The 12,020-nt window shown below is 45.3% G+C and overlaps 1 protein-coding gene across 2 annotated transcripts in view; it reads left to right on the forward strand.

Annotated features, from left to right (window-relative positions):
- Positions 1 to 12,020, forward strand: part of EPOR (erythropoietin receptor) — a 67,310-nt gene that overhangs the window by 2,594 nt on the left and 52,696 nt on the right. The window contains exon 2 of one of the 2 annotated variants that reach the window (XM_075859069.1): positions 11,921 to 11,986. The exons of the other annotated variant lie outside the window; for it this stretch is intronic. The gene's annotated coding sequence lies outside the window, so the exon portion shown is untranslated. The remainder of the gene's footprint in view (positions 1 to 11,920; positions 11,987 to 12,020) is intronic. 2 annotated transcript variants of the gene reach the window in all.

Below are 12,020 nucleotides of genomic sequence, written 5' to 3' on the forward strand. Positions count from 1 at the left end.
TGCACTTACTGAGCGTAGGGACCGCCGCCCAGTTGTACCCCGTCGCCTAGGGCGGGTCGTTGTAAGTAGGCAGGGACTGAGTGGCGGGTAGATTAGGGCTCACTTGTCCGTTTCCCTACCCCTATCATTACACATCCACATGAGTCAAAGGGTTAACAGTGCAAGATGATCTAAAATAAAATGATGGTTTCCAATAGCAGGAGTTGTTTATTATAAGGAGACTGAACATGTTATACTAAGCTAGGGAACCCATGGACACTAGGGGGCTGCTCACATTGTCCAGCGTGCCCTGGTAATAAGTAAATAAGAATAACAGCATAGCACGGCCTGTAAAAACTGAAATCTGGTGCCGACTGATAGCTTTTATGCTTGAGCAATATATATGATGATAAACAAAAACAAAGTAGCATTACCCTCTTTCCCGCCTTTAGGAATCTTATCTCTCCGTCACAGGTCACTTGTTATTGAGCACCTCATATGTGTCACCATCATGACTGCAGATAAGTAACACTCATTCCATGCATTGCTCTACGCGTAGGCTCAGCCTGACATTTGTTTATTGGGAAATTTCATACACAACAAATGCATAACCCCTTTAGGACACAGCCTGTTTTGGCCTTGTGGACACAGATGATTTTTTCAAATCTGACATGTGTCACTTTATGTGGTAATAACCCTGGAATGCTTTAACCTATGCAAGCGATTCTGAGATTGTTTTCTCGTGACATATTGTACTTTATGTTAGTGAAAAAATTTGGTCGATAAATTCAATAATTTATTTGTGGAAAGCTTCAAATTTTAGAGAAAATGTGAAAAAATGTGCGTTTTTGAAATTTAAATGTATCTACTTGTAAAACAGATGGTAATACCAACAAAATAGTTACGGGTTAATATTTCCTATATGTCTACTTTATGTTTGCATTGGTTTTTTTCATGTCCTTTTATTTTTCTAGAACTTTAGCAGCAATTTCTCACATTTTCAAGAAAATTTCAAAAGGCTATTTTTTCAGGGACCAGTTCAGTTGTGAAGGGGCTTTGAGGGCCTTATATATTAGAAAGTCCCCATAAATCACCCCATTTTGAAAACTGCACCCCTCAATGTATTCAAAACAGCATTCAGAAATTATTTTAACCCTTTAGGCGTTTCACAGGAATTAAAACAAAGTAGGGGTGACATTTACAAATTATTTTTTTTTTGCTGAAGTTCATTTGTAATACAGTTTTTCTGTAACACAGACGGTTTGACCAGAGAGACGCAACTCAATATTTATTGCCCAGATTCTGCAGTTTTTAGAAATATCCCACATGTGGCCCTAGTGCGGTAATGGACTGAAGCACCGACCTCAGAAGCAAAGGAGCACCTAGAGGATTTTGGGGTCTCCTTTTTTTAGGAATACATTTTAGGCACCATGTCAGGTTTGAAGAGGTCTTGTGGTGCCTAAACAATAGAGACCCCCCAAAAGTGACCCCATTTTGGAAACTACACCCCTCAAGACGTTTTTCTAGGGGTATAGTTAGTATTTTGACCCCACAGTTTTTTTTACCGAATTTAGTGGAATTAGTCTGTGAAGTTGAAAATCTACTTTTTTTCTGCTAAAACATTTTTACAAGAAACAAAGGAGAAAAAGCACCCCCAAAATTTGTAAAGCATTTTCTCCCGATTACGGCAATGCAACATATGTGGTAATAAACTGCTGATTAGACATATGGCAGGGCTCAGAAGGGAATGAGCGTCTTTTGGATTTTGGAGCGCAGATTTTGCTGGATTGGTTTTCGGTGCCATGCCCTAGGGGGACTAAAACAGTGGAAATACCCCAAAAGTCACCACATTTTGGAAACTACACCCCCTCAAGGAATTTTTCTATGGGTATAGTTAGTATTTTGACCCCACAGGTTTTTTCAGAATTTAGTGGAATTAGGCTGTGAAAATTAATATCAACATTTTTGTCCACTAAAATGTTGAATTTTTTAATTTTCACAAGGGATAAAAGAGAAAAAGCTGCCAAACATTTGTAAAGCAATTTCTCCTGAGTACGACAATACCCCACGTGTGGTCATAAATGTGTTTTTAGTAGAAATTAATTAACCCTCTCAAGACTGATCCTCTTTTGCTTTTTCATTTTCGTTTTTTCACTCCCCGCCTTCCAAGAGCCATAACTTTTTAATTTTTCTTTCAATAGAGTGGTGTGAGGGCTTTTTTTTTGCGGGAAGAGTTGTAGTTTCTATTGACACAATTTAAAGTACCATATAATGTAAGGTAATGTAAGTAATGAAAAAAAAAATATGTGCAGGCTGAAATTGGAAAAAACGGATTCTTTCATTGTTTTTGGGGTTTTGTTTTTGCGTTTTTCACCGTGCGGTAAAATAGACAACTTAAATTTATTCTGCGTCTCAATACGATTAAGGTGATACCAAATTTATGTGGGTTTTTTATTATTTGACTATTTTTACAAAGAAAAGACTATTTGTTGAAAAAAATTTTTTTTCTTTCATCACATTCTGAGAGGCATAACTTTTTTATTTTTTAGTCGATTGAGCGGTGTGAGGGCTTATATTTGGCGGGACGAGCTGTAGCTTTTATTGGTACATACAACTTCTTGATCACTTTTTATTAAAAATTTTTAGAGCTAAGGTGACCAAAAACCAGTGTTTTTGGCGTTTTAATTTCTTTATTTCTTACGGCGTTCACTGTGCGCAATAAATTAAGTTTTACTTTATTCTGCAAGTCGATCCGATTAGTTTTTTTAATCTTTTGCAGCGTTAAAATCAAATTTGTTTAAAATTATTTATTCTTTGTGTTGCCATACTCTGAGAGCCATAACTTTTTTATTTTTCAGTCAAAAAAGCTGTGTAAGGGCTTGATTTTTGCGAGACGGGTTGTAGTTTTTATTGGTGCTATTTTAGGGTACATCACTTTTTATTGTATATCTTGGGAAGGGTGGTGACCAAAAAATAGCGATGTTGGCATAGTTTTTCATTCATTTTTTTTGCGGTGTTCACCGTGCGGGAAAAATAATATTATAGTTTTATAGTTTGGGTCGTTACGAACGCGGTGATACCAAATATGTGTACTTTTATTTAACGTTTTCATTTTTTCCTATAATAAAAGACTTATTATAGGAAAAAAAAACAACTTATTTTTACACTTTTCTAAAGCATTTTTATTAACTTTTCTTTACTTTTTACACTTTCTTTTTTTTTACACTTTCTTTTTTGACCTGCAGCTCTGATCGCTGCTGTAATACATGAACTAACTAGGTAGTCTAATGTATTCCAACTGTCAGTGTGATGTCACATCACTCTGACAGCAGGCCTATGAGGACCAGCCAGCTTCCATACATGGCAGACCCTGAGGCCGTTGTCTGGACTCCGGTTGCCACGGCAACACCCATGATTGCATGGGGGCTGCCGATGTGCTACAAACCCCCTAAATGTGGTGAACGCAATCGATCGCCACATTTAAGGGGTTAATTGCCTTAATCAGTGACGATGAGCCGCTGATCGGCAACACTGGAGTGTCAGCTGTCAGGGACAGCTACCTCCCGGTTCCAGATCGGGAACGACACAGTGACTTCGGCTTCCCTCTATGGCAGACACTGAGGCCATTGTTTGGCGAACCCCGCGATTTCAGACCGATGTGCTAGAAACCCCTAAAATGCGATGATCGCAACCGATTGCCGCATTTAAGGGGTTAATTGCCAAAATCAGCGGTAAAGGACCGCTGGCCAGCAAGAGTGGAGTGTCAGCTGTCGGAGACAGCTGACCTTCCGGTTCCCGGCGCACACTATACGTGGGATGCTTTTATTTTTTCAAGTGCTTTAAGGGATTTATATATTAGAAACCCCATATAAATCACCCCATTTTAAAAACTGCACCCCTCAGTATTCAAAACAGCATTTAGAAAGTTTCTTAACCCTTTAGGCGTTTCACAGGAATTAAAGCAATGTGGAGGTGAATTTTTTGCAGAAAATCAGTTTTAATCAATTTCTTTCTGATAACCTTTTCTGCACGTGGATCACGTGGATCACGATCTTTACCTTTTCAACTATGGGTGAGTGGACTCTTCCTGGCTCTATCTGGTGATTCCAGATGAATAGCCTCGCATACTCTGCTCATCCTGCATAAATATCGCAGTTATACTTGGACCAGATGGTACTCTCTTTTGCTCTCGGGGACCTTTGTACGGTACATTCATTTAATACCAAGATTTGAAGTTTTTTCCTCCCGAGCATTACTGATGCTGTTTAAATTGCAGGATGCGTATTTGAGTAAGGGGTTTCCTTTATTGGATCCCCCTTCTTTTGGAATGATATAGTCACAGCAATGTGAGATTCAAAGCTAATAGATAGCAGTTGCTTTTGCAATTATTTACTAGTTACTATCATACTGCATACTTGGATGCTTCTGTGCTATGTATATCCTATTATGCTCATGTCCCCATGGTTATATATTACTTTTGAGTGACCCACATGCAACTTCTTTTTTAGAAACCTCGCCATGTTTTTTATTAATTGTTCGATATGTAAATTATATGTAATAAAATTCATTTTTTGTACTTTACATATAGCTTTAGGACTCTTTTTTTCTCAATTCATGCGATACCATATGTATGTAGTTTTTTATGTTTTGCAGCGTTTGCACAATAAAATCACTTTTTTTTTTAATTATTATTTATTTTTTGTGTCGCCATATTCTGAGAGCTATAACTTTTTTATTTTTCAGTCAAAAAAGCTATGTAAGGGTTTGTTTTATTGCGGGACGGGTTGTAGTTTTTATTGGTACTATTTTGGGTTACATGCGACTTTTTGATCACTTTTTATAACATATTTTGGGAGGGGTGGTGACCAAAAATAGTTATTCTAGCATTGTATTTTATTAAAATGTTTTGCAGTGTTTACCGTGCGGAAAAAATAACTTTATAGTTTGGGTCATTACGGACACGGTGATAACAAATATGTGTACTATTTCTAACTGTTACATTTTTTTCTAAGGGTGGATTCACACGAACGTGTATTGGGTCCGTGCGGGCCACGTGGTTTTCACGCGCCACGCACAGACCAATACAAGTCTATGGGGCAGTACAGACAGTCCGTGCTTTTTGCGCAGCGTTTGTCCGCTGCGCAAAAAGCGCGACATGGTCAATATCTCCGCGGATTTCGCGCATCACGCACCCATTGAAGTCAATGGGTGCGTGAAAACCACGCAGGTCGCACGGAAGCACTTCCGTGCGAACTGCCTGTTTCGCGCACCAGCTGTCAAAAGGATAAATGTAAACAGAAAAGCACCACGTGCTTTTCTGTTTACAAACATCCAAACGGAGTGTCTTTGAGATGAGCGAACCCGGACAACCGAACCGAACTTCACCGGGTTCGGCCGAACTCGTTTTGGCCGAACCCGGCAAAAAAATGTTCCGGTACGCGACGTCAGGAGATAGTCACTGTCCAGGGTGCTGAAAGAGTTAAACTGTTTCAGCACCCTGGACAGTGACTTCAGATCCCAATATACATGAACGTGTAAAAAAAAAAAAGAAGTTCTGACTTACCGATAACTCCCGGCTTCTTCCTCCAGTCTGACCTCCCGGGATGACAATTCAGTCCAAGTGACAGCTCCAGCCAATCACAGGCCAAGCACAGGCTGCAGCAGTCACATGGACTGCGGCGTCATCCAGGGAGGTGGGGCCAGATGTCAAGAGAGGCGCGTCACCAAGGACGCGTCACCAAGGCAACGGCCGGGAGGGAAGTTCTCGGTAAGTACGAACTTTTTCTTTTTTTTTAACAGGTTTCTCGATATTGTGATCGGCATTCACTGTCGAGGGTGCTGAAAGAGTTAACTGCCGATCAGTTAACTCTTTCAGCACCCTGGACAGTAACTGACGTCGACTAGCCTCATCTCTATGATGGCGGCTGCGCGAAAATCACGCAGCCGCGCATCATACACGGATGACACACGGAGCTGTCAAGTGGTTTTTGCGCGTGCAAAATGCCGCATTTTTTGCGCGCGCAAAAACGCAACGTTCGTCTGAATAAGCCCTAAGGCTGTGTTTTTGACTAAGGCTGTGTTCACACGGAGTTTTTTGCAGGAGGAAAATTCTGCCTCAAAATTCAGTTTCAGATTTTGAGGCAGATTTTGACCTTCCTGCACGACGTTTGCCGCAATGGGAGGTCAGAGGTGTAACCGCGCGAAGATAGGGCATGTCCCTTCTTTCTCCTGCGAGGCGGTTTTACCGCTCGCGGGAGAAAACCGCCTCCGTCTCCAATTGAAATCAATGGGAGGCATTTTCAACCGGTTTGACACAAGTTTTTCGGCGCGTTTTCCGCGCCAAAAATCTCGTCAAAATACTCCGTTTGAACAGGGCCTTAGAGAAAAAAGGCAGTTTTTGTTAACTTAAAACTTTTATTTTTACACATTTGTACAACAGTTTTATTAAAGTTTTTTCACTTCTTTTTGTCCCACTAGGGGACTTGAAGGCCTGCACCTCTGATCTTTACTCTAAAGGTATGTTCACACGGAAACGCCAATTACGTCTGAAATTAGAGAGTTGTTTTCAGGCGACAACAGCTCCTGAATTTTAGACGTTTTGACAAGTGCACCCGTTTTTCTCTGCGTCTTTTACGGACGTAATTGGAGCTAGTTTTCATTGGAGTCAATGAAAAACTGCTCCAATTACGTCCCAAGAAGTGACATGCACTTCTTTGAGGCGGGCGTCTTTTTGCGCGCTGTCTTTTGACAAGGGAGCGTAAAAAAAATGTTTGCAGACGGTTTGGAGCTGTTTTTTTCAGCCGTAATTCGAGGCGTAAAACGCCTGAATTACGTCCGTAAATAGGGCGTGTGAACATACCCTAATACATTGCACTACCCACATAGTGCAATGCATTAGAGTTGTCAGTTACTTACTGACAGGATGCCTATTAGGTCTCACCTCCATTACGTGGCAGACCAGGAGGCCATTGTTAGACCTCCGGTTGCCCTTACAATGATTAGCATCCCCACAATCACATTCTGGAGATGCTAATCGCTACAAACCACTAAGATGCCACGATGCTGGCTTTTGATTACGGAATCTAAGGGGTTAATGGCAGGGCTCGGCAGGGTGTCAGCAGTAACATAAAGCTAACACCCATGGCTGATGTCGCAGGCTCAGGTTCTGAGCCTGCGCCATCTTCTTTTTGCGGCCTGAAGCCTTTTAGGCCCCGCCTCCGGATGGGACCTAACAGGCTTCCGTACTTGGCAGACAGGAGGCCATTGTTAGGCCTCCGATCTGCCATAGCAGCCATCAGAACCCTGCGATTGTATTGCAGGGTTCCGATCTGCTAGTAAACCCCATAGATGCATCGCTCTCTTTTGAGCGCTGCATCTAAGGGGTTAATCGGCCGAATCAGAGGCTAGTGCACGGAGCAGTTGTATGACTGCTTGCTCCTGCAAACGGCGTCTCAAACCAACACTGATATCAACCAGCTGATAGAGAAGCTTCGTTCAATGGCCGGCAAGCGAGGTTTGGATTGGCTCAGAGCCCAGCTCGCCGGTTTGGTAGGGGCTCTGGGAGAAGCGATGGAGGGAGAGACAGCTGGGGCATCACAGGACCGCAATCCCCAGGCAGTGCATCCGCCGTCAAGATTGGGCCCTGATGCCACTCCCAGAGTCTGGCGCAGGGAAGGGAGCCCCTACAGGGACCCTGTAGGCTGGGGCTCTGGGCCCTCTCTTTCAGGCCACAGGCTCCGGTCTAGCAGGAATATCACATCCCGGCCGGATTCAGCTCTGGCAGGAGGAAGTCCTTTTGAGGCGGGGCCCCCTGGCACCAGTTCAGTGTCACCCGAGTCTGCGGCGGAGCCGGCCTGGCGATTCTCCGGTCGGGCAGGCTGCCTGTTCTCGTGATGGTAGTCCCAGTACATTTCGCCAGCCACAATCGGTGGTCGTGCGGGGTGGCGCCGCACTGGCTCAGCAGTGGAAGGACGATGGCCATTTCGGACTCCGGCATCGGCTTCGGTTCCAGCTCGGTAGCTGCCCTTCTAGTTCGACTTCTGGATTCGTGACTCAAGGTCTGGTTCACATTTGATGGTCATCTGGATGATCCTGTTTTCTGGGTTGTGGAATCACAACTGCGCATCCTGTTGAGCCCTTATCCTTTCCTTACTCATTTCTCACCATATTTAGGACCCCAGGATTGGGAGGGGAGTCCCTGGCTGGGGCAGTTAGGGGGTCTGGGGTTAGTAGTGTTGAGTGCAAGGATAGCAACAGTGTTCATGAATTATTGGGCAGCATACGGGAGTTGCTGTCATGGTGCGAGCACGCCAGCTTAGCACGGGGGCCGACGCCGGTTGCTGCATGGGCGAGAGCTGCAGGGCCGTTGTTGCAGTCCGGGGGGGATAGGTCGTCGGGGGAGTGAGTCGGTAGTTTGTGAGACCGGAGTTGCTGTGTCCATCCAGATGGATAAAAACTCGGAGGACGATCGGGTTCGTTTGGATGATAGGGCAAAAGGGGAAGTATGTATATATATATATATATATATATATATATATATATATATATATATGCTTCGAGGGCCCCCTGAGGGCTCATCTGAAACCTGAGGTAAAAGAAAAGATCTCGAAGGACGAATACGTTGATCTTTTCTCTTCTTCCCTCAGAGAAATTTAACTTGGATAAGCCAAAACGGGTGGAGAGTAAAAAGGAAGAGGAGGAGAAGAGGCGGTACAAGTTGATACCTCAAACTTTCCCAACTGGTTGCAAGCTTTCACCATTTTGGCGAGTGTTATTGGGGAAAAAGTGCCAGAGACACGATAGGGGAGGCTTACAGGGTCTACTGAGGTATGACTTGGCTCAGGTACAATGAGCAATTCAGACAGCATAAGGCAGTCTGCCCGAGTATACGGTGGGATTAAAAGGATATTGGTGTAAACGATCTGCCAGGCACAACTTCTGTGTATACGCCCATAGGTAATCAGTCTGCACCTGAGTCTATGTCTCTGAGACTGACTCCATCTTCCACCACTCAGGATGGCAGGCTTAGGAGTGGGAGAGCCTATCGCAGCCTGGCCAGACGGAGCTAGCTCCCGCCCTCTGTCTATTTATACCTGCCTTTCCTGTTCCTCCTTTGCTTGTGATTCTTCTCGTGTGGTTTCCTGGCCCAGCTACAGTTTCTGACTATTTGATCCTGCTCCATACTGACCCTGGCTTACTGACTACTCTCCTGCTCTGCGTTTGGTACCTCGTTCACTCCTGGTTTGACTCGGCTCGTTCACCACTCTTGTTGCTCACGGTGTTGCCGTGGGCAACTGCCCCATTTCCCTTAGCTTTGTGTACCCTTGTCTGTTTGTCTCGTGCACTTACTGAGCGTAGGGACCGCCGGCCGCCCAGTTGTACCCCGTCGCCTAGGACGGGTCGTTGTGAGTAGGCAGGGACAGAGTGGCGGATAGATTAGGGCTCACTTGTCCGTTTCCTTACCCCCATCATTACAATTGGCTTATGGAATAGGGTCTGTTTTTGCCAGGAGTCCTTTCCAGGGTGCCAGGGGTATTGGCCAGTATGGGCGGGGGACAGCAAGGGGGAACTGCGGGTGGGAAATCAGGCCTGTGTTGGTAGTTCAATGAAGGGCAGCGTAAGTTTGGGGCAGGGTGTAAGTTTAAGCACTCCTATTTCGTCTGTGGAGGTGCATCACACGGCTCGTCTCATTGTTTTAAAAAGGCTAAGGGAAAAAGGGGCAGCTCAGGTGGCCAAGGGGTTGATTCCGGTGAAGCTGGAGGAGATGCTTCCTTATCTAAATAAGTTCCCTGATAAGGCGAAGTTGTTGTTATTGGAGTCATGCTTTCGTGACGCTTTCCGTATTCCGGCCCCTCCACATGCTGTTCCTTTTTCGCTGCGTAACTTAAATTCCGCCTGTGAATACCTGTCGGTGGTGACTGATAAACTAGTGAAGGATGTGTTTCTTGGTAGGATTATGTGCCCATTTGTCGTCCCCCCCCCCCTTTTGCGACTTGGTAGTTTCCCTGGGATAGTTCCCAAAAAAGAGCCGAATAAATTTTGGCTAGTCCATCACCTATCGCATCCGAGGGGGGCATCGGTGAATGATGGAATTGATCCAACACTCTGTTCTGTTGTGGTGTATACTTCTTTTGACATGGCGGTCGATTGGGTACGATGTTATGGGAAGGGTGCGCTTATCGCGAAAACGGATGTGGAATCAGCGTTTCGTTTACTTCCGGTACAAATAGAGTATTCGTCTGTTGGGTTGTTATTGGAACGGGGGCATATTTTATGGATAGATGCCTTCCAATGGGCTGCTCAATGTCATTCGCCTATTTTTAAGCCATCAGTTAATTCCTGGAATGGGTGATGCGTGGGGGGGCTGGTGTTACATTGCGCATTCATTACTTGGACGACTTCCTTTTCGTTGGTGCGGCGGGGTCCACTGTCTGCGCAAACCTTTTGTCAACGGTAGAATGGGTCTATAGGCCCCTGAAAAAACCGAGGGCCCCCAGTTTTGGTATTCCTGGGAATCACCATTGATTCTGAACGAATGGGATGTCGGCTTTCCCAGGAGAAACTGGAAGATTTGAAAGTATTTGTGGGCAAGATGTGCCATTTGCGGAAGGTTACATTGCATGATCTACAATCTCGCTTGGGAAAACTTAATTTTGCTTGTCGGATCATGTCCATGGGAAGGGTCTTTGGTCGGCGCTTAGCGAGGGCTACGGCAGGAGTAAGGGCTCCTCATCTTTTTACTCGCTTGTCACGTGAACATTGTGATGATTTGGTGGTGTGGTCCGCTTTCCTACATCAATGCAATGATTGGTCGCTTATCATGTCTCCGGACGTGGAAAATTTAAACTGGAATTTATTCACGGACGTGTCTGGGAGTGTGGGTTTTGGAGCCTATTGCGGGGGACTAGTTGTGTGCGGGTCAGTGGCCTCAGGCTTGGGTGGAGGAAGGCTTGGTGCGTAACCTTGCGTTGCTAGAATTGTTTCCTATCATATTAGCAGTGACAATATGGGGGGAACATTTTAGGAATAAGAAGGTGCGTTTCCATTGTGACAACATGGGAGTGGTGATGGCAATTAATGATGTATCGGCGTCATCTCCTCCCGTTGTCTGTTTGTTGCGTCCTGCTATGCCTGTCGCTTAATGCTTTGGTACTGCTGTTCACGTCCCGGGGGTCAATAACATAATTGCTGATTCCTTTTCTTGCTTGCAGTGGGATCGGTTCGGGCTGTTGGCCCCGGAAGCAGAGGCGACAGATCTCGTCTGTCCTCCTCGCTTGTGGGATCTGGCCGGCGAAGGATGAATCAGATGATCCGTTCTTCTTTGGCTCCAGGGACGTGGATTGCTTACAAGGCGGCGTGGCGTGAATGGGAGGATTGGTTGAATGTTTTGGACAGGGTCGATACGGACAGTGATAGGATGGTTGCATTGTTGGCATTCATGGGACATGTGTCGGCCATGGGTTGGTCAGTTGCGAAGGTTAATCATTTAGTGGTTGGCCAGGACCTGAGGGGCTATAGGAGGGGGCGGGTAGTGCTTGATAGACGTCGCCCTGTGTTGTTTGCTTTGTTGAAATGGTTGGGTTTGGCCGTAGGTGTTGTTTGTACTTTTTTGACTGGCTTTTTCGGTGCGCTTCAGGTAGGGGAGTTAGTGTCCCCCAGCGGATCAAGGCCAGGTAGTCTTCTGGTTGAGGATGTAGTGTTGCTGGATGAGAGGGTGGAGATCTGGATACGGCGTTCCAAGGCGGATCAGTTAGGGGAGGGGTAGACGGGTGGTGTTGGAGGGCGTTTCATGGCGCGCTGATGTGTCCTATTCGCTCCCTTAGGGCTTACCGTAGGGGTACAAACTCGGGGTTGTCCATTACTATGACATGTAGGTGGGTGTTTTGAAATGTTTGGATTATATTGGTCTGGACAGTAAGGCTTTTGCTCTTCATTCTTTCAGGATAGGAGCCGCCACAGAGACAGCCGGGAGGGGGCTGGGGCCGGAGGCGGCGCGCCGCATTGGGAGGTAGGAATCGCAGCATTTCTGTTCTTATGTTCGC

Source organism: Rhinoderma darwinii, chromosome 3 (genome assembly GCF_050947455.1).
Source record: "Rhinoderma darwinii isolate aRhiDar2 chromosome 3, aRhiDar2.hap1, whole genome shotgun sequence".
NCBI lineage: Eukaryota > Metazoa > Chordata > Amphibia > Anura > Rhinodermatidae > Rhinoderma > Rhinoderma darwinii.